The sequence below is a fragment of the Hemicordylus capensis genome, chromosome 6 (assembly GCF_027244095.1).
Source record: "Hemicordylus capensis ecotype Gifberg chromosome 6, rHemCap1.1.pri, whole genome shotgun sequence".
NCBI classification, from domain to species: Eukaryota; Metazoa; Chordata; class Lepidosauria; order Squamata; family Cordylidae; genus Hemicordylus; species Hemicordylus capensis.
The window spans coordinates 64,886,772-64,910,362 of NC_069662.1; the positions used below are offsets into that span (position 1 = coordinate 64,886,772).

The 23,591-nt window shown below is 42.0% G+C and overlaps 1 long non-coding RNA gene across 3 annotated transcripts; it reads right to left on the reverse strand.

Annotated features, from left to right (window-relative positions):
- Positions 1-1,795: 1,795 nt before the first annotated feature.
- Positions 1,796-22,507, reverse strand: LOC128328706 (uncharacterized). Of its 3 annotated transcripts, XR_008309361.1 has the most exons (7): positions 22,170-22,507; positions 7,573-7,666; positions 7,361-7,483; positions 7,227-7,259; positions 7,000-7,056; positions 6,583-6,902; positions 1,796-6,086 (listed from the first exon to the last, which is right to left on the reverse strand). It is a non-coding gene; the product is annotated as an uncharacterized LOC128328706 (long non-coding RNA). The 3 variants fall into 3 exon arrangements; XR_008309360.1 differs by lacking the exon at positions 7,227-7,259; XR_008309362.1 differs by lacking the exons at positions 7,227-7,259; positions 22,170-22,507 and adding an exon at positions 9,674-10,668 and having other exon boundaries at positions 7,573-9,583.
- Positions 22,508-23,591: the final 1,084 nt, after the last annotated feature.

Below are 23,591 nucleotides of genomic sequence, written 5' to 3' on the forward strand. Positions count from 1 at the left end.
CAGTTTTTCTTGAAACATAAGATCTGTGTGTAGGTGTCCCATTAGGTCCACCTTCCGACTTTCAGATGTAAACGCTACTCTGTCTACAAAGCCTAAATTTGCTCCATCTAAAGCCGTTATCTCATGAAAGCCCGGGGCATCCTTATAAAATAACCCTGCTGAAAACTGTGTAGATAGAGTGGCCTCACTCTAATTCATCATTGCTTCAATGAAAGCCCGGTAGGGGTAGGTGCGACTGCTCTGACTGACAAGACGGTCTCCCAGGGTCACATCCACCTGGCTAAACATGGCGGCTATCGGGTAGTTCACAAACCCCACAGCAGAATCCTGTGCCAAGTTGTTTCCATCCTCCTTGACAATTTTACAACACACATATAAAAGCGTGTTATTCAAATCCAGGTAAAAATCTCCAGCCCCAGCAATGAAAAAGTCCAGAGGGGCCATGTCTGTCAGGGCGGTAAGCGGTGGCACCTCAACATATACGCTTCTCTCAATACTTGTGTATGTTGGTGCAATTTGGAAAAGGTCCAGTTCCAATTTCATACATTCTTCGGAGCTGCAGTGTATAAAAGCCAAAAGATGTCACCGGGAGCACGTTTCCTCTTCCCCTTAGGATGCCTTCGATGCTTCTGAGGCTTTTTCAGGCTCACCCCTTTTCTTTTAAGTGGTTGGGGAGGTCCTGATAGCTGCACACGTGATGCTTTTCATTTTCTTTTGATAGCAATAGCAATAGCAATAGGAATAGCAATAGCAATAGCAATAGGAATAGGAATAGCAATAGCAATAGCAATAGCACTTACATTTATATACCGCTCTATAGCTGGAAGCTCTCTAAGCGGTTTACAATGATTTAGCATATTGCCCCCAACATTCTGGGTACTCATTTTACTGACCTCGGAAGGATGGAAGGCTGAATCAACCTTGAGCCCCTGGTCAGGATCGAACTTGCAGCCTTCTGGTTACAGGGCGCCAGTTTTACCACTGCACCACCAGGGGCTCTTTTTATATATACATCAGTCCTGACCCCCCTTGTGAGGAAGAGGCTTGATCCATCCTGTTCAGAACTGCCAGGGAGGCATGACCCACTACATCTTTGGCAATGCCTCGCGCTGCTGTTTTGATGTGTGGCTTAATGATTTCCAGACCCCATCTCAAAAGAGGTACAGCTTTCCTGAAAAGGATCCTAAATATACCCCCAATTCCTGCCCCATACATGACAGGGGCCCCCATGAAGCCAGAAAGGGTGCTTCCGGCTTGGGCCCTGTAATAGTTCTTGTAAAGGGCGGGGTCGCCATAAGTTTTCAGAATTGGCATTTTTCTTTTCGCTTAAAGTTGTAGGCCTCTTCTGCGGTGAAAGTGTAGATTCACAATAACCTTGCCAAAACGGAATGGCACACATTTATCCTGGTCCGTCTTTATCTGGACTGTGATTGTATCAATATGGTGCTTGCTGACAGAGATGTAGTGTGGTTTGTCATAAACAATGTTAACACATTCACCGTTCAGCCCCTTCACGGTGATACTTCGCAAAAGGGGTACATGGTGATCTCCCACGATCTGATACTCTACAATGTCTGTATAAACATACAGAGTGTTGAACCCCCCCTGTTATGTTTGCAGGGAAATGGAAACCTTTGCTGGGTGTATCATGAACAAACAGAGTTTTGACCCCACCGGCTATGCTTGATGGGTAAGACAACTCTTTTGGGTGTGTTTCGGGAAGGAGTCCTAATATGTGTGCTAATTCTGCCCTGGCAATTTGACTGTCAGATGAAGCACACATCAGGTCATCCAGAACAAGAAAACAGATTTTATTTGGTGGTAACAAGTCACTGCCATCAATTTTCTCAGGCATACCTTCTACAAATGTTATTATAGGGTATTTACAGAGCATTTGTTTGTACAAAGGCTGCCAACAAGAGTAACACCACACGATTTTTTCAGGCATCACAGATAGCACACTGTGTACTTTGTCCAGCATTTTTTAAAAAGAAAAAACATCTTACCACTATTGCTAGACCCTGCAAGGATAGTGGAGAAGGGGTGTTGCCAGCGAACATCCATTTTAATACCCGTATGGTATAGTCTTAAAACCCTCAATGATGACGCGCTTATCAAATACAACTCTGTGTCTTCCTCAAAAGCCCTGTTTCTAGCTGCCATCTTTTCTTATTTCTAACTATGCCATTCTGCTCTACCACAATCTGATGTGCCGGATTCTGGTCCGAAACGTAGGCAAAAACCAGATCTTTTAGACTGTCGAAATTAATTTTTTGATAGAAAAACTCAGAGTAATCCCCTTGACCTTAATACACGATGAACCCCCCTGACAGATTGTAGCCGTAAGATTTAGGACCTGTGCTCACAAACTCTGTTATGTACTGGTCTGCCGGCAGTTCGTTTGTCAGCTCCTCTAAAAAGTTTCCAAGGGGTGGATTGTACTCCCCCTCACGAGACACATAGATCACAGAATCTGTGTCATGGTACAGGCATCGTTCCTCCAGCTTCTCCATGATAGAGTACAAATGCAGGCGTGCATATGTGGTTGTAAAACACACCAGAAAAACATTTGTGTTACCTGGTGGAACTATACATTCTTTTGCATCTTTCCAAGACACACAGCATGTATCATCATCAAGGAATTCACACATAGAGACCTCATAGCTATCTGAAAAGAGGTATTGGGAAAGCTCATCAGGTTTTTTCACTATGGACGTCCTAGGGAGGTTTGTCCTCCGAGCAAATTTCCCCCACAAGGAATTTAAGAAAAGCTTGGCTATTTGGAGTTTAGCAGGGTTTGATTCAATCATCTCAGGGCGTAAACACACACCTTCTTCTTATAATACTCAGCAATGTATTTCTCTCTGTCCTCCCTGCTAGCATACTCTGCAGGGTAGCCAGAAGCCTCCTGCTTCTGCCTGAGAAATGTTTTGACGTACTCTGAGAAGAGGCTGTCAGACCTCCTTTCAAAATGCCAAACCTCATAGATCTGTGCCACCCTGTAGCCTTTAGCCACAGCAACTTCCAATTCTACGGTACACCATGTACCCACCAGTGCCCTTTCCTCATCATTGTGGCAGCATTGCTCCAGCTGTTGTGAGTCTGCACAGAGACTGCACAGAGGAAACATGAGCTTCCAGTTCACCTTGACATGCCACTCATGCTCCCATATACAGCAGACTTCAAACCCCAATCATTTTAAGACATCTGCTTTCCTCTCACTAGCATTGTAGAGAAAACCATAGGTTTCCGACAACATAGGGTGTTGTTTGTGTGCTGAATAACAGGTTAGACACCCGTGATAAAAACAGCCGTTAAATTCAAAAGCACATTTCTTTCCCCCATTCACAGAATAGCCATCTAAATAATACGCCTTAACACCCCCTGATGCCTCCTGAAGCTCCTGAGGAATATCAACCTTAAACTCACCCCCTTTCAGAGCGTGCTGAATATGTATGTTTTCCCTGTGGGCTATGTATTCCAACCATTGAATGGACATAGTTGAGAATCTTTTGCACTGATGATGGTAATTATCTGGGGCTGGTATGGCAATCTCTTCACCTTTCAGATACTTGTAGCGGTACATTCTTAAACACACACTAGCAAGCGTAGGGTATTGGAAGGGGTCGATACCCACCATCACCCTGGCAGTTTTCCTCCCCTTAGGTTTATCAACGACATCCCATGTCATCTCAACCAATTCATGCCTATATTTTGTACAGGCCTGCATCAGGATGTCTACATCTTTCTGACAGTAATAGGCCAATTCCTTCTGCAGGTCAAACATCTTTGATTTGTTTTCCTCATACCACTTCATGAATTCTTCCCTATCTGCAGGCTTCATAGCGTCCACACCATAGTACAGGGGTTCTGGCATATTCCCAATATACCTCTCATTTTCTTTTTTATTAAAGAAATGTGGGGAATAACCCTTACAACCCTGAAAACCCATAGCGTTGGGGAGCTTTGCTAGCACCATGGGTAGATGGCATAGGGAATCTATAAATTTTATGTCATTATTTTAAACTGTTATACATAGTTTCCCCCCGTGTGAGCAGCTCTACATCGAGGCCTTCTTTGATTAGCTCTCTCAGGATGAGGATCCCATCGTAGCTCCGCGAATTATTCGCCAGAAAACTGCACCCCATAAAGTTACTATCTGATGTAAATTTTAATACAAAGTCAATCAGACATTTACCTCCCTTAAATTCCCAATAATCCCCTTGGGGCCCCCACTTTTCCCATTCTTTCTGTTTCTCTTGATATGCTTTAACAGGCTCCACAGGTTCCCCTTCAAATGCCCTGGCATAAATATAATTTGGGACATGGATCCCATCCTCCTGCCTGCATTCTCAGTCATAAAACACATATTTTACTGATAGCTCGGGGTACTGTAGACGTGGAATGTAACACTCATGTTCTTCCCCAGGGCAAAGGTAGTTATAGCATACACGGCACTGCTTTCCCCTACAGGCGCGTTCAGCTTCATGACCCGCCTCGACATAGTGGAAGCACTTATCACATAGATCATGTGGGATGCATTCTCCCTGCCCCATGGCAGTGAGCTTCATATGCTTTCCTAGGCATTCATGTGATCTACACTGCATCTTGCATTTGGGGCATCTGATTATTCGCCCCACACGTTTTACACACCCAGAGTCTAAACAGCGGTGTCACCTCATCAGACAGTCATGGCTGTGTGTATAGGGAGTGTAACAGACATAAAAATTTCTGGAGCCAAAAAAAACCTTTGATGTTCTTAACCCCATAATAGTGAGCATCATGAAGTAACAGAAAACAGGTTTTGAGGTACTTCTGTTCAGGAGTTTTTAAAACACTCCATCCAGAAGCTTCCCATTGCACAACCACAATATTAACCTTCATATGTGTCTCTACAGTTTCCACGTCTGCAAAAGACACTTCTTTTTGCTCACTCCACCCAAGATCCCTGTACAGCTTTTTTGCCCCCTTTTTTATCTGTGTAGCGGTAGCTCTCACATCTAGAACAGCCATGAGACTTGCTGCAAAGCAGAGTGCTGTATTAGGCATGGGGACATCTATCAGATGCAGCCTCTTTTTCTGTATAATGCTGTTATAGATTTTATATGCCTGCGACCCGCACCTTGTGGGGGTGTAATGACAATCACAGCCAGTGTTAATACACCATCAGCTAAAATTTGAGCATAACTTTGAAGCAGGTTAGACATAGCACTTAAGAATGTCTCAGCATTCAGATGCCCCGTCAGTCTCCTTGCCGAGCAAAGGGGATTTGAAATCCCTGGCGCTCGCAATTTGAGCTGTACAAAGTCCCCTGGTTCTATATGATTGTTTATATTCTCCAGAACCATTTGAATAGCAGAACACATCCCAAATAGGGCATCACAAAAGGAGTGTACTCTGTCCAAATTCACAAACTCGAATTCATAATACATTTCAGTTCCATCAAAGCGTGCATAGTTCCTATTATAACTTTGAATAAACTGAAGATCCACGGGTGGGTGTTCTTCAGGGATGCCTGCTGATTCTTCAGAAGAGAACTGTTGGGAACCCCCTGCAGGTCCAACATCGAACGCCATACCTCCTCGAGAGGCTCCACGGTGGGTAGCACACTTTTCGGGGCAGACATTCGGGTCAACATCAGAGGCCATACCTACTCGAGAGGTACCATTCTGGGTTACACACTCTTCAGTAAAAGCATTCTGAGGACTGGGGTCACTATGTGACTCCTCTGATGGTTCAAATTCGTCTGAAGAATCAGAAGCATTCCTATGCCCTCCGTTTTGGTTGCTAGATACAGACAGGGTATGGTTGATCTTTTTTATTTCTGTCTACGAAATCACACATTGTGCTTCCACATCTTATTAGACTTTGTAGCTGCTGTGAAGTATCACTAATCAATTCCTTTTCTTTACGTATGATGCGTTTTGCTTGCTCAAGGTGTTGCTCAGCTTTGGTCATGCGTTCAACAGCCTCTGCCCTAGTCCTTATCAATGTCTGTATGTATTCTGTAACCCGCGACATGCTGACCAAGAACTCATTAGCATGGAGGTTCAGCGCTTGGTCATCACGGACCCCCGGTTCATGTTCTGAAACAGATAGATCAGAGGGGGCGGGGGGGTCACCAGATATGTCTGGAGTAAATCACCCACTGCTAGTGGGTTTTTGAACTCACAAACATGTGTGTGTGTGTGTGTGTGTGTGTGTGTGTGTGTGTGTGTGTGTGTTGTGCCTTGGGGGGTAGACTTACCAGACTCCTGAAAGGGGCCTCTGGTTGTCTTGTGGTTTTGCCTGCTCCTATGGCTTCCGTGTCAGCAGTCGTTGGGTTTTAGAGGGAACATCTTTAGGAATCCACGCAGACAAGGGGGTCCTCTCCATGTCAGCAGTCATTGGGTTGTAGAGGGAACATCTTTCGGAATCAACGCAGACAAGGGGGTCCTCCCCAACATGGCACAAAGGTGTGTGTGGTTGATGTATGAGCGTGATTGTGTCATGTGGTGCAGAAATGTCTTACCCGCATGGTACAAACATGTGTGTTACTGAAGTATGTTGCTATTTGTGTCATGCAGTGTGGAAATGGCTTACCAGGTTCCAGGATAGCCTTTCTGGGTTTTTTGTAGTGTGGCTGCACCTCCACGTTGGAGCCTCTGGGTGCCTTGTGTCTGGGTTGCTGCTGTTCATGGAATTCCACATCTGCAGACAAGGGAATCATACAGTTTTTATTAATAAAAGCTATACATAAATAAAACAAAGAGTTAAAACATTTTCTTTCTTTCTTTCTTTCTTTCTTTCTTTCTTTCTTTCTTTCTTTCTTTCTTTCTTTCTTTCTTTCTTTCTTTCTCCTACTCTTAATCTTTGCTTTTCTCTTCAACTTATTTAGCCGCATAGGGCTGGTTCAGGCTCTTCTGTAGGGGAAAAAAAGGGGGGGGGTTAGATAGTCTGAGGTTTCCACATGGTTTGTACATTTGCATGGATGGTTTTAAAAAATAAAATCTATTTTACCCTCTAGAGCACTCTCAGTCAGATTCTGCAACCCGCCCTGGGTATTTGTCAGGTCCACTGTGAACAACATAGGTATGTATTAATCATAACTAATAGTAATTCTATTTGTATACCGCCCTTCCAAAAATGGCTCAGGGTGGTTTACACAGAGAAATAATACACAATTTATTGAATTTTAGAATGAGTTATTACAGAGAGAGTTGAAAAAAAAAAGCCCCTGTTCTCACCTATGTTATCATCACTTCTCTGGCCTATGCCATCTGCAATTAAAATATATATATATATATAGATGGTCTTACTCAGAAAATCCTTTAAACAGTACTCATCTAGATTTTATTTTAAATTTTAAAATGTAACTTACCAGGTGCTGTGTTTCTAACTGCCTGAGTTGTGAGAACCTCCTCCTTTGGGATGAGATATGGGTCTGAGCCCTTTGAGAGCGAAAAAGTGGCTCTCCCAGGCCGAGGGGCTTGAACAGCTGTTTCTGTAGAACATCAAATATAAATCAGACATGTATATATCTTCATAACATTTTAAAACAATCTAAAAAGAGAGAGTAGAATATAGCCATACCGTTATCTTCAGAGATCTTGAGGGTGCTCATTTCATCATCCCTAATGTTCATCCTCTTTGGTGGTATTTTTTCTTTCTTTGTTTTTGGTGAGTGCTGTTGAATATATACAAAAATATCCGGTCAGGGACATGCTCAGACATATCCTCCCCAACCAGAACCTAAACGGTCACCAAATGGCATACCAGCATGTTTATGCTCTGGCTATGGACTGTATTCGACAGGCCTGTGGAAAACCAGAACCGAAGGGGATAGGCCCCTTGCTACTTAAAATGGAGGCCGAACTAAGCCCCCATATGGACTCTCTACACCCTAACAGCTTGCTAGATATTGAGAACTATTTCACATCCATGATGACTGCAGAATTTGCAGATGGAAAAATCAATAAGGGTAGATTTTTAACCATTTTTCTGTTCGGCGGTTTGCTTACAAAAAGTCTTACAAAATGTCTATGTCCTGCGGTGAGCCAGCAAATCATGGACAGGATGGCCCTTTTTATTACAGATTACATTGTGAGGAGTGGCTGGCTTGAACATGTGTGCTGGGTGAGTTTATTTAATTTAAACCATTTACAGGATTGTGAGTTGTGCATGCATGACCCTGTTTATTTATTTGTTGCAGGAGAGCTTTTTTGCAGAGAACAGAAACTGCCCTAGGAATACTAGATTTCTACAGATCTTGAGGCGTACATTAAAAATGCTATATATAATACTGCCTGTGTAAATATGTGCTTTAAGAATAAAAATTTAAAAATAAAAAAATGTCAGGGTTTTCATTTTTTTTTAAAAAAAGACTCTGTGGATAAGATTCAAAAGCAATCATGTCCCTACAACATGCTCTCCAGAGATAAAATAAGAAATTGCTAAAGATACAAACAGATTCAAAAGCAGGCCCGACTGCATGGTGCAGAAAAAACAAGCTATAAAATGGGGGCTAGTCATACCTTAGTCTTCTTTCTCGGCAGGCTCCTGCTTGTTGGAGTTTTTCAGGGTGAAAGAGGGAGACTTCCTGCTTCACACTAGTTTTATCCATGTGAGTTCTGTGCCCACATGATCTTGCAAGGCCTTTCTGATTGGTTGTCCTCATGCATGCTGATTAGGGGAGTAGTAAAGATTCATGCTAGCTGATGGGATTATCTCCCCACAGCTAGAGGGACATTGTCTGATGAACTCATCGACCTCCTCTTGTCGGACCCCACCCTACCACAGCACCCACAGGGCAGGTCCTACTCCCTTGTAAAGTATGTCTGTAATAGGGTATCCCCAGCAAAAATAAATCAGTCATTTGTTTAGAGTCAGGGCCATTTTTATTTATGAAATGATACATAATAAAATAGCATTTTAATAGACAAACAAAAGTAGTCAGAATTTGCAATTCTTTAGCATCGAGATTCTATGAAGAATGTATTAACAAAAACTAAAACACATACCACCAGAGGGCAACCGTATACAATAGTACATTTAGACTTTTGCGAGGGAATTTATACAGATACCTCTGGAACAAGAAAGTGTCTGTACTCTCTTTTTTCGAGGACACAGTTCACAAAAGAGAGCATTCTGGAGTCCTTCTGTTGTGGGATAGCTTCTAACACAACCTGCGGGTCATCAGAACCCTTAACCCTGCTGATGAGGTTTAGAGTCTGATTCACGGTATCACTGTAGTCAGCATTAACATTTTCAAGCTGTAACGAATTATAATAATTATGTGGAGCACTTCTTTCACACACATCCTTGAAGACAATATTCTAATAAATCTGGAAATATTTCTTTCAGTCCAATTAACACATTCATGTGAGTTTTGCCCCCCTGCTTGAGCCATACACCCGTAGCATGAATCATGCATGTAATTCTTCAGACAGTATTTTAAAATTCCATATACCCCCACTCTGACAAGTCCTTTCATAGCAGACCACCTTTTTCTTGCTGGTATGTAATCTGAATCATTCACTTGTAGTCCTAGGAAATTCTGCATAGTAACATGGCTGGGTTGACGCGTTCTCACTGCAGGAGGATTCTGTAGGAGGGGAAGGTATGTTGTTATTACTATTTCTTTCTATCTTTCTTTTAAAAGAGATATTCCCACCCCTAAACTCTCCATACGCACCCTGATATACATGTTCCTGGGCTCTGTATAGTTCCACATTGCTAGAGGCTGTTTGTCAAGGCATCAGTCCTCACCCTCCTGGGAAACATAAAAGAACACAGTTTTTAAGTTGCAGCCCTGGGGAACTCTCTCATACTCCCAAGCCTGTAACACCAACAGTGTTTATTTACCTGGTCTCCAAAAGATGCTACCGCTGCAGCCTCCAAGATTCCCTGCCAGATTTCATAAAGTTCTTGGTCTTCTTCTTCAGGATGCTTGGCTGGCGGGAGTTTCTCATCATCAGAACTTGTACTAATATACGGCTTTCTCGGGCTAGAGTTTACAATTGTTTCTTGTACAATATCCTCCAAGGATCTCTCTGGGTAACCTATGATCGCTCAAACAGTGGGTCTCCAAAGAAATCAACGTGGCTCAGAGAGAAACGGACTATTCCTACAGAATCAGGATGGCCAGGTGTGTTCATAGAGGGCTCACTAGACCCTGTTTCACCCAATAAAGTTACACAAAATGGCCGAACGACCATTATCACACCTGCACACTCGGGTCTTTCCAGAGCCTGAAAACTGTTCCTATTGGTCCAGGGTGGCTAGGTGTGTTCGTAGAGGGGTCACATGCCCACCTTCGGGACATGTCTGGACATATTCTGGGGTAGGCGTGGTAGGGTGGGTGCCAAACTTCTGGGGTGAGGGCGTACCCCCACTTCTGACCCTTTCCAGCCACGTGGGGTCTCCTCTGGCCCATTTCACCCAATAAATTTACACAAAATGGCCACCCGACCATTATCACACCTGTGCACTCGGGCCTTTCCGGAGCCTGAAACCTGTTCCTATTGGTCCAGGGTGGCTAGGCATGTTTGTAGAGGGGTTACATGCCCACCTTCGGGATATGTCTGGACATATTCTGGGGTAGGCGTGGTAGGGTGGGTGCCAAACTTCCGGGGTGAGGGCGTACCCCTACTTCTGACCCTTTCCAGCCACATGGGGGTCTCCTCGGGTACTTTCTGATGACGTATTTCTGGTGGCGCATATCCGGTGATGTATTTCCGGTGATGTAAGCGCATTTTGACAGTTGCACGCCCCGCCCCCCTGCGACGTCATCCTCCAGCCATGTGCATTTGTTTGTAAACAAAAGCACATGGTTTTTGACAGCAGGTATGTCTCTATGTTTCTGGTGGCGCATATCTGGTGACGCATTTCCAGTGACGTAAGCACATTTTGACAGTTGCACACCCCACCCCCCGTGACGTCACTGTGACGTCATCCTCCAGCCACGTGCATTTGTTTGTAAACAAAAGCACATGGTTTTTGACAGCAGGTATGTCTCTATACTACTTACGTACTACCTTACATGAGCGAAAACTGGGAGATACATTTTGCCAGAACCAGTAAGGGCCAAGGAAAACTGGGAGATATGTCTCGCCAGAACCTTATGTGAGCAAAAACTGGGAGATACGTCTCACCAGAACCAGTAAGGATCATAGGTACAGGAAAACTGGGAGATACGTCTCGCCAGAATTAGTAAAGGCCATGAGTAAATAATTTTTAAGTTATGTTGTGTAGTGATTTGTGTTCAAAACGCCTTGTGTTTCTTTGTCGAAATGTTTGGCCACAATATGAGTTGGAGGATAAAAGGAGGTCGCCTGCAGAAGGTAATTTGGATTATAATGTCTTTTTAGCTTTTTATGTTTTTGTACAAATATGGGGAAATTTTCTGAACATGAATATGCTGGTGGTTTTAGGAGTTTGTGGGCAAAAACCTGAAATGTGTAAACAATGTGGTTTAACTCCTATGGGATTAATGATGTCTGTTGATTAAATGGGTCCCTGATTGATATCAAGTGGGAAGGCATCCACCCTGGTGACTTAATTTAAATTGGCTTCCAAAAAGGGGTTAACCTCTTCATCTCCACCTCCACAGTATCAAGGTGATAGAGAAAGGGGAAGAGATTGAAGGAGAAGTACTTTGGGAGGTCCAGACGCCCTCCAAAATTTAGTCTGATACGAAGGATACCAGAGTGGTCCTTCAGAAAGTAAAGAAAAAGAATGATAAGCAAGCACAGAGAAAGTTGAGAGAAAGGGAAGTGAGTGCTAAGGCATTTACAGTGAGAGAAGTGGCTTTTGAAGTAGGAAATGTGGCTTATGTACATGTTCCCTTTACTAGTACAGATATCATGGATACCCCCAACACCATATTCTGCCCAAGATTATTATTATTGCAGTTTATTGATGATCTGTTTTTGGCTACAGTGGATAAAAAGGCCAATGAGCACTTAACTGTTTCTCTTTTGACCCATTCGGCACGAGCAGGTTTTAAAAGCCTCAAAGCTGAAGGCTCGGTGGGTCAAATCTGAAGTAAATTATATAGGACTCCTGTTGTCACAAGATGCTAAGACTTTATTGCCAGAGAGAATGCATACGATTGTGGGAATGAGGCAAACCACTACTGTTAAGGAGTTATGTTCTTTACTTGGCATGGATGGTTTTTGTAGACAATGGATTCCTGGTTGTAGCCAAATAGCTCAACCGTTGCATGATCTAACTATGCAACCCCACAATCTGTCTTGGACAGAAAAGGCCTGAGATCCTTGGGAAAAATTGGAATCTTTATTAGTTTCTGCACCTGCACTAGCATTTCCAAATTATGAGAAACCCTTTTACTTGTTTGAGAAAGAGGACAAAGGACTCTTTCTTGGGAAGTATGGAGAGAGATGGAGAGATTGCTTCATATGAAGAGCAGAATGTGTAAGGTTTTACCATTTAAGAGTGTGTTTTGTCTTGGTGTTTTGTCATTTGTTCTGTCCTAACAAAAAGAAAAGGAAAAAGAAAAAAAGGGGGGAAACCAGATTTGAAAAAAATATATAAGTTATATGAAGGGTTAAGCGCAAAGATAGAGTTAAAATGGTCTCAGACAGGTGAAGGAAAAAGCCTGTAGCATTCAGTTACTCATAGGCTGCCCTGTGCTAAGACTTAAGTGTGCTTGTGGGCAAACCCGGGCATCCTTTTGCTTTGCATACCACATGCAGTTTACAGTGGGCAGCTGTTTATTCTATTGACTTTTGAATGCGGGTTTTAGACACGTTTAAGGTTTTGGAAAATTGGAAAGAAAAGGGAGTTTTGACCACCATGTTCCTTCTTATTGTAGCTAAATGTAAAAGGTGAAATTCCTATGCTTTAATCATGGTATGTGAGTCTTGGGGAAAGTAGGAGTCTTTTCCTCTTCCCCTGTTTTAATAAAATCTTTTGGGAACCCAGCCAAACTTCTAGTAAGATATCAGCCAGTCAGAGGAAAAGCTAGTTGAGAACCCCAGTTTGCAACCTATTCTAATTCATTGAGCTTTTTATCAAGCGTTTTTAAAGCATATTTCACCACTAAGATTAAATGTAAGAAAATTAGCTGCAGGAAATAGTTTAATACTGTGCAGGGTATGTTTATGGCTGCTTTCTGTAAACACTCAGGATTTTTGTTTGTAACTTTTTGTATGGGGTTGTGTTCTTCGAAAGCACTTTCAGGAGGAAGCAAAAAGGAGCTTTTATGCTCTGAAGATGGGTAACACCTTGGTCATATACTGAATAATTATTCTGTAAATGATTGTGCTTCTCTTAAAGTTGAAATAGGGTGAATTAACTCTTGAACTGTCTACAGGTAGAACCAGAAATACTGGATTAGCAATGTTCATGCATAAAGATGCTGCATATCTCAGTGATTATTCATAATAGTAGTAGAAAATTAGAAAATTAGAAAAGGATTCTAAGGTCCCAAATGTTGTAACTCAGCTGAATCCCTTTAAATTGATCTCTTGTTTATTTTGGGTTTTGGTATTGTCTTATCAGATGTCATCAGTCTGTTCAGTTATTGATAAAGTAATGAGAAAGAGGGAGTCTCTATAAAAGCCAAGGCATATGGATACCCTGCAAAGAGAATGAATGAAGAGAATGAATGAACTCCCTCCAGATCAATTGTGTGATCTGAGTGAACCCGGGAAAGATAATCCTGCTTTGTTTTGTATTATGCATGATAAGAAAACAATGCTCAGCAAACTGGTGGCTTCGATATGTTCATGCTCTATTTGAAATACATGGACAGGAGGCAATTATGACTCCATGGAGAAAGATGCATTTTAATGTTTACATGTTTCTGTTGTTATAGCACGGGAATGTGGAATTCAAGTATACAAGGATATTATAGAGCAAAAACTGTACTGGGTAAATTGGATAAATTGGGTAATTATTCACAATGTGTAGGAAAATTTTGGTTATGGGGATCATTTAATAATAGTTATGCATGTAATCATTTACAGAATGAAACTACTTTTGTTGGGCATTAGACAATTTATTAGCAAGAAAAGAGGGGAACTGTAGCACCTTCCCAGTCTCACACCCACCTTTGTACAGGAGGGGCTCTTAGATTCTTTCCCCCCTACAGTTAACCTTGCTTAAGCTTTTTATAGTATGAAGGGATGTCAGTAAATTGTGGGAGAGTGAGAAAGAGAAAAGAAAGGTTTTAAGCGAAATGGATAAAAAGAGTTGTAAACACAAGCTGATAAAATGAGTTGTAAATACGAGGGGTTTGTATATCTTTGTAATATTTTTGTTACCATGTACACTGAGAGCCACTATAAAATGGTCTAACGCTTAAATTTGAATTTTTTTTTCACAGCCAGCCCTGCTTTGCCTCCACAAAGAACTTTTGAAATCCAGATGCCATTCCCATTGCCAATTATACGAAGTGGCAGGGAGTTCTCAGGTACCAGTTCGCATTTACCTGAAGGACTTCCCAGCCTTAAAAGGATCTAGCTTTCTGTGTGCTACTGTTAAACCCATACTTTGTTTTCACAGTTCCTGATTAGAGACTTGATAATAACTTGTGTTTATCACAGGCTTCACCCCGCTGCAAGATTATGGACAATTTTTCTGATAACATATTTTACCACAGAAGCCTGTTTGTTTCATGAGACAGTAGACCTCGTGAAAGAGATTTCAATCCTATTTCTATAAGGTATAGTAATTTTGCCTGGAGACAAGGACTGCTTCCTTTTATATAGGTTTTTATGAGGATATTGTTGACGGAGAGTTGGAACACTACCTACACGTGGCTTGGATGGGGGTGGTGAAGATCCCGAAGGCCAGGTATCACTGACGAATCACCCTTTTATGGAGAATGAAGTCAGGTACACTGGACGGAGATTGATTGCCCTGACAGAAGTCAGGAGTATCTGACTCCCAGAAATATGCTGGGAGCCAGCATGGTATAATGGTTAGAGTGCTGGACTAGGACTGGGGAGACCCGAGTTCAAAATCCTCATTCAACACTTGACACTTGCTGGGTGACACTGAGCCAGCCACTTAGACCTGGCCTGCTTTGAAGGGTTGTTGTGAGAAGAAACATAAGTATGTAGTACATCACTCTGGACATCTTGAAAGAAGAGGTGGATAAAAGAGACTGTATGAGGCTACATGGGAGCAGGATTTTATCAGCAGTTCCACACAAAAAGACTTTGTGAAATTCAAGTGCTGGAGTTTATGTGTGGCCTTTTGAGTGATAAGATTATGTTTGATCTGCCAGGGTTTAAAAGTCACCAATCCACAAGGGGGGTGAACATGAACATCATTTCTTTTGACTTCTATGAAGGGTGAAGCCTTCCCTTCCTATAACACAGCCACAGCAGCTGCTATAAGCCCCAAATGAGGACATTATCCCCTGTTTTGGACTTTGGTAAGCAAGGACAAGCAGGGAAACAAAAACATAAGTGGAAATAACAACAACAACAACAACCCCCCAGTGAGGCACTACCTTGGCGTGGTTGTGGGGCTTGCATGCTCTGAGGAAGGTGAGAGCTATGCCAGAGGTCCAACCATACTGGACAGGTCTCACCAGAGGAGCCAGAAAAAGAGTGCCTCTCCCATCAACAATATGGTGAGACGTAACTTTAATAAATCTATACCGGATCAGTCGTCGACTGGGTCAACAAGGACCGCGCCAGGTGCTGGAGTCCCTGGACATCTGGTGGCAAGTGGGCAACAGGACTCAGGATTGTCAGTTGAGCAACCAGGGCTGAAGACAGCAAAGTTACTGGAAGAAACGTCGCTTAACCAAAAAATAAAAAATAAAAATACGAAAAATGCCAACAAGGAAATAATGATCTGCTATTACAAGTCTAGTCCAACTAGAAGAGGTTATTTAAAAAGAATGTACCAAATTTGGAAAGAGAAGCATCCAGATACAGAAATAACAGAACAAAGGCTAGCAGACCAGAGAAGATTCATAATAAGAAATAAAGTATTCACAGGAGTTGAGCTCTAAGAACTGCAAAGAGCAACACAGGCTCAAGAAATGGAAGAAGAATTACCAACAACTGAAGAAGTTGCTCAGGCGCAGGTGGAGGAGGTGTTGGAAATAGAGGATACCACTGTTGCTGAACTGTTTCAAAATCAAAACCAGGCAACCTCCCCTTTGCCTTCACCTCAAAAAACCAAATGCCGTTTAACAGAAAAGCAGCAAGAACTAAAGCAAAAAATAACTGAGCACATGAACCAAACAACCACCAGGGTTCGACTTCCAGCTCTAAAAACAGTTGCCAAAAAACAACTTGCTCAGGTATTAAAAGATGTCAATGCTGCACTTGCAGAAATAACAACCAAGAATTTGCAAGAAACAAACCAACTAATGTACAGTGCAGCAACAATAACAACGCAAGAGCTCGGATATAAGATCAGTGGACCTGTAAAAAAAGAAAGTAGTACATCATCTAAATGGAAGATTAGATTAGAAAATAAAATCTCCAGGTTTAGATCAGATGCTAGTAAATTGAAAGATATGAAAGACAAGAAGCTGAAGAATGAAAACACCAAACAGTATCTGATCCAAAAATACCACCTAGATTCAAGGAAAATTAGAGAAGTCCTGGAAATAATAAAGCAGCAAATAACAGCAGTGTCAAAGAAGATTAGCAGATATGAAGCCAGAACTACACAACACAGGCAGAATCTCCAATTCCAGTCGAATCAGAGACGTTTCTACCAAAGCATAGAAGGAGAAACTGCAAGAAACTTAGAAACACCAAATAAAGAAGAAACAGTGCAATTCTGGGGGAAATTATGGGACAATCCAATAATTATAATAAAAAAGCAGACTGGGTGAAAGAGGTCAAAAAATGTAACCAACAAATGCAAGATCTAATAATAACACCAGAATTAATAAGTGAAAGAGCAAAGAAAATTAAAAATTGGACTGCTCCAAAAACTGCATGGCTTTTGGCTTAAACACCTAACAAGCCTTCATAAACAACTATCAAAACAGTTCAATCACATTTTGCAAGGAGGTGATATTGAACAATGGCTAACAACTGGGAAAACTCATCTCATCATGAAAGACCCAGCAAAAGGTGCAGTTCCAAGTAATTATAGACCGATCACCTGTCTGCCAACCACGTTCAAATTATTAACTGGAATAATAGCAGATGGAGTGATGCAACACTTATTCTAACAAACAGCTTCCAGTTGAACAGAAAGGAAATTGCCCAAACACCAGAGGCACAAAAGACCAGCTGCTGATTGACAAAATGATTTTAGAAAATGGCAAGAGAAGAAAAACCAATCTAAGTTTTGCATGGATTGACTACAAGAAAGTCTTTGATTCACTGCCTCACACATGGATACTAAAATGTTTAGAAACAACTGGTGTCAGCAAAAACATTCAGATATTTATAAAAAAAGCAATGAGCATGTGGAGTACACAGTTAACTATCAATGGTGAGACACTTGGACAGGTTAGCATTAGAAGAGGCATTTCCCAAGGGGACTCACTATCCCCTCTGTTGTTTGTAATCGCCATGACCCCACTTTCACAAATACTAAACAAAACAAGCCTCGGATACCAAACATCTAAAACATCCAGTAAAATCAACCATCTGCTGTACCTGGATGATCGGAAGTTGTATGGAAAGTCCCAGTCAGAAATCGAATCACTGCTAAACACTGTCCGTATATTCAGTAGCGATATAGCAATGGAGTTTGGACTAGACAAGTGTGCTGCATTAATAATGAACAGAGGGAAAATAAGAAAAACAGAAGGAATAGAACTGCCCAATGGAAGCAAGATCAAGAACCTGGAAGAGAAAGAACATTACAAATACTTGGGCATTCTCCAGGCTGATAACATCGCACACACTGAAGTTAAAAGAAAAATAGGAAGTGAATACATCAGGAGAGTTAGAAAAATCCTCAAGTCCAAACTCAATGGCGGGAACACCATACAAGCCATAAACACCTGGGCTATACCTGTTATCAGATACACTGCAGGAATAATAGACTGGACCCTTGCAGAGCTAGAGATGCTAGATCGTAAGACCAGGAAAATCATGACCATCAATCATGCTCTGCACCCCCGCACCTCCCTTGCAGCTCAGGTGGAAGAGGAACGCTGCAAGTCCATCAAACAGTAGAGGAGGAGAAAAGAGGCCTTGAAGAATATATCAAGGACAGTGAAGAAGATGCACTTCAAATGGTCAATAATGCAAAACTATTCAACACCAATGAAAGAAAGCAGGCCTACAAGAAAGAACAAGTCAAGAACCGAGCAGAAAAATGGAAAAACAAGCCACTGCATGGTCAATATTTGCACAATATAAGTGGAAAATCAGACATCACCAAGACCTGGCAATGACTTAAGAATGGCAACTTGAAGAAAGAAACAGAGGGTTTAATACTGGCTGCACAAGAACAGGCACTAAGAACAAATGCAATAATAGCAAAAGTCAAAAAATGAGCCACAAACAGCAAGTGCCGCCTTTGTAAAAAAGCAGATGAAACCGTGGACCACCTAATCAGCTGTTGTAAAAAGATCAGACAGACTGACTACAAACAAAGGCATGACAAGGTAGCAGGGATGATACACTGGAACATCTGCAAAAAATACAAACTACCTCTAGCCAAGAATTGGTGGGTGGGACCATAAAATTAAAAAAGTTGAAGAAAATTAAGATGTAAAGATATTATGGGACTTCTGACTACAAACAGACAAACATCTGCCACACAATACACCAGATATAACTGTAGTCGAGAAGAAAGAAAAACAAGTCAAAATAATCGACATAGCAATACCAGGGGATAGCAGAATAGAAGAAAAAGAAATAGAAAAAATCACCAAATACAAAGATCTACAAATTGAAATTGAAAGGCTGTGGCAGAAGAAGACCAAAATAATCCCAGTAGTAATTGGCGCCCTGGGTGCAATTCCAAAAACACCTTGAAGAGCACCTCAACACCATAAGGGCCACAGAAATTACCATCAGCCAGTTACAAAAAGCAACTTTACTGCGAACAGCCTATATTCTGCGACAATATCTATAACAATTGACAATAAAATTCAGCCATCCCAGGTCCTTGGGAAGGACTCGATGTCTGGATAAAACAAAGAATAAAATAAAATAAACAGAATAAAATAAAATTTACATACAGTCTACCAGATGTTATTGACTGGATTTTGTACTTTAATTTTTGGACCCTTTCCAAGGGTCTAGGATAACCTAAGAAGAAATAAATATATTGTTGTAGTATTCATCCTGTTCTGAGTAGTGTGGCCTTCTGTAATTGATGTGTTGTAATTTTATTGATGCCCAGGGTGTTGAGATGGTGTTCAAGTTCTTTTGGTACTACATCAAGGACACCAACTACTATTGGCACTACTATTGTTTTCTTTTCCCAGAGCTGCTCAATTTCAATCTGAAGGTCCTTGTATTTGGTTATTTTCTACAATTGTTCTTTGTCGACTTGTCTATCCCCTGGGATTGCAATATCTGTTATGAGAACCCGATTCTTCTCGATGACTGTCAGATCAGCATTTTGCGTGCAAAATGCCTATCAGTTTGTATTCAAAAATCCCAAAGGATTTTTGCCTCTTCATTTTTTGTGACCTTCTCAATTGGATGATTCCACCAATTCTTGCTTGCTGGCAATTGGTAATTCTTGCAAACGTTCCAGTGGATCATTGCAGCAACTTTGTTGTGTGTTTCCTTATAATTACTCTGCGTGATTTTCTTACAAGGACATATAAGGTGCTCAACCGTCTCATCCACTTCCTTGCATAATCGACACTTACTGTCTTTCTAGGTTTTATCAATTTTTGCTTTTATAACATTTGTTTGTGGTGATTGTTCCTGGGCTGCAAAAAATGAGACTTTCCATATTTTCCTTCAATGTCCCTTTCTTTAACCACTGCTGTGTTGTACTATTGTTGACTTTCGATTGTATGTCATTAAAGAACTGACCGTGCAATGGTTTGTTGTGCCATTTTTCTCATCGATTCATCATCTGCTGTTTTTCAACCACAGGCCAATCAGGTGAGCGCCCAAAAAATTCCTGACCGGCCCCAAAGGGCAAACAGCCAAGCCCAGACTGTACCTAAGGGAAGGGAAGATTGAACAGAGGAGGCCAGGCACTGGCACAGGCAGTGTAGCTGAAAGCCTGCCCTCACCTGGGCCCAGGAGCCAATGGGCTCCACGGAAGTCTCATGCTTCTTGTCAGGGGGCTGGGGCAAACAGGCCACACAGCCCATTCTGGCAGTGAGAAGCCTGATTCTGTGAGTGCAAGGAAATGTTTTTTGAGCACATCTCTTAGTGTGGATCTATGCCAGGATTACTAAGGGCAAATGAAGCCAGCTAGTAGGCACAGAAAGAAAGGGTAATGCTGGAACGATCCTTTAAGAAGAAGAAAAATCTTATACTCCTTTTTAAATGAATGTTAGTCATTGGAAATGTGACCCCCAACTTTGCTTTCTGAAGAGTAGAAATTTGAATCCTGTATATTACCTGCTGCACTTAGTACATCTTCCAACTTAATGATTGCTATTTTTGCTCAACAGCTTTTTGCTTGTGTACTTTGTGGAAATAGTTTCAAAGTGATTTTTAAATATTTAATGAACCAGAATAACAGCATGTTGCTCTCAACAAAATTACGGTGTCTGCTAGAAGCTGCAATTTCGTTGTACAGGAAACAGCAAATATTGGAGAATCCCATGTTCATTTGTCTTTTTTAAAAGGTAACATCTGGGAAACACACTTTTACAATATAATTAATAGTTTTCTTTTTTTAAACCCTTCAGGATTGGAAGCAACACATTTCTGGAAAGTGCTGAGAGCTCTTAACAGTGAGAACACTATTAAAGGTTAGTTAGAAAGAAATTAGAGAATAAAAACCAGTTTATCAAAAGGAAGATAATGAAAAGACATCGGAATACCATGAATAAATATTAGTAGTTTGGTAATGAAAGGATGAACTTTCATCAGAGAAAAGGCAGAGATCAGAAGATAAATGAAAAATAAGAAAGCAGATCAAAGACAGCAGCCACAATCCACATATTAAGTGCTACCATTGCAAATAAGTGGCTTGAGCATTGTGTTCTTGGCATTTTGACAACAATAAGGAAAATAAACCAATATTGCCAATGGATTGATTGGAAGCATCAATTCATATCTAAAGCCCTGTCCTCACCATTAGTTATCCTGAAACAGCAACCTTTTGATTCAGTTCAACCATTAATGTTTTATGTGTGTTCTCCAACCACTTTCTTCACACCATGCATAAGTAAGAACATAAGAACAGCCCTGCTGGATCAGGCCCAAGGCCCATCTAGTCCAGCATCCTGTTTTGCACAGTGGCAGGGGCGTAGCAAGGTTGGAGTGGGCCCAGAGACAAGATTTTAAAATGGGGCCCCCCCACTCAAAGTCCAGGGCCTCCGCACACCCCAGGCCCCCAAGGATTTAAGTCTGATATTCCAAAATAAGTATGCTGCCTGGAAATACATTTCACTGAATACACACACGCACACGTCACAATATATAGTGATATACATTGAGTACTATACATTTGTTTTACTTTTAATGCCTAGAACACACTAGAAAGATGAATGATTAAAATGGGCCCCTCGCTGCAGATTAGCCAAGGAGACTTTCAACCATGCAGGGTGAGCCTATGTTTGTTTTCTCAGAATTCTGAACAAATTCAGTCAAGTTTGATTCCAGGAGGTTTTTCACAGGAGGCTTTTAAAGCCCTTTAACACACATCTCCTCTGGAAGGGAGGTGCTGCATTCACATGTTGGCCAGATTTACCCTGAAGTCCCTGCAAGTTATTGGGGAGCAGTTCACACACAAGAAAAATAAAATAAAATAAAAGCAGAAGGCATGCTTCACAGTTCTCACTCAGACCTTCTGGGTTGCAAAACAACTTGAACATAAGTGCATTTATAAATGAATGAATAAAATAAATATAATACTGTTTCTTCCAGAAGTTTTTGTAATTTTCTGCCATGAAACAAGCCACTTATAGGACTTTTTAGATAGTTTTTTTTAAGCCAGCAAATTTTCCAAGCTGTTTAAAAATAAATATTCAGAGACTTCTCAGTCCCCCCCCCCTATCAAAGCCCTATGGCAAGCAGATCCCTATATATCCGGGTGGGGGTGGGGGTGGGGAAGGTAACCACAAAAAGGAGTTCACACTCTACCTGGCAGCAGGGGGTCTTCTGCTGCAAAGAACAGTGGTGGCCACTCTGGCTGCCTCCTCCTTCCTGGCTGGCTTGGGCCCTACTGGAGTTCAGGCTTCACAGAGGCCTACACCAGACCTCCGTGGAAGCCCCGCCCACCCGCCGATCAGCTGAGAGGCGGGAGAAAAGGAGCTCTTTGCAGCTTGTCTGCTCCCTCGATTGCCGGCCAGGAGAACAAGCTGGAGAGACGGCGAACAGGGCAAGTGGCTGAGGAGCCTTGGGGCTGGGCAGGGGGCAATGGGGAGTCACGTGAGGTGCCTCTGGGGGGCCCCTCCAGGCAGTGGGGCCCCCAGACAACTGTCTCCCCTTGCCCTATCGTTGTTACGCGCCTGCACAGTGGCCCACCAGATGCCACTGGAAGTCACAGGCAGGAGTTGCAGGGGTGCCCTCTCTCCTGCCATTACTCCCCTGCAACTGGTACTCAGAGGCATCCTGCCTTTGAGGCTGGAGGTGGCCCACAGCCCTCCGACTGGAAGCCATTGATAGACCTCGCCTCCATGAAGTCAAACCCTTTTTAAAGCCCTCCAGGCTGTCTATCATATCCCTCCTTAGTGACCTTTTCGTCTAAACTAAAAAGCTCCAAACATGTTTAGGCTTTCCTTTTTGGAAAGGTCCTTTGATAATTTTGTTTGTCCTTTTTTCTGTAGTCATGGTACACAGCTCCTCTTGGCCCTCTGTTCATGTCTTATTAGAAGCCCTCTGGGTCTCTCTTTTGAGCATAGTTAATAAATGTTCCCCCTATCTTCTAGATATTTTTTCAGGCTGCCCAGAAATTGACTTTAATGATTGTGCCATTAAGAGGCACTGATTAGTTGTAATTTCAGTGACCTTTATCATTGCAAAGTTCTACATTGTTCAGTAAAGGTGGGGAGTCTCCCTCATCACCTAGGGTACCTCAGAGGAGGCAGGGACATCTGGTTTTAATAAAGAGAACTTGTTAGCTGTTGACACATCAGATCAAGAAAATAATCACTCATCGATTGTTTAGGCTGCTTAGGAAGCATATTAGAGGGAGAAGCAGAGCAATGTTGAATTTGTTTCCTATCTCCCAACTTGTTTCTGAGTTCAAAATGAAAATAGGGACAATCCATTTAATTCCCACCTTTGCTTTTAAATCCGAGATCTGACTAAATCCTTGGCTCGAGGTGGTTTTCTCCATTATGTCCAAATGTGAAGAAAAAGAACCTTCTTTAAGAGTTCTGGTGGAAATATTCTCCACAGCTTTACTAATGCTGCCACTGAGCTTGCTTGAGAAGCTGGGTTACTACTTGATTGCTCCAAAACTCTGAATGCTTCCAAGTGGCCCTTGGCATAATAAAGAGGCACACCTCAGGCAATCCCACCCCTACTTACCTGGGAACAGGAGGCAGGCTGAGAAATCAC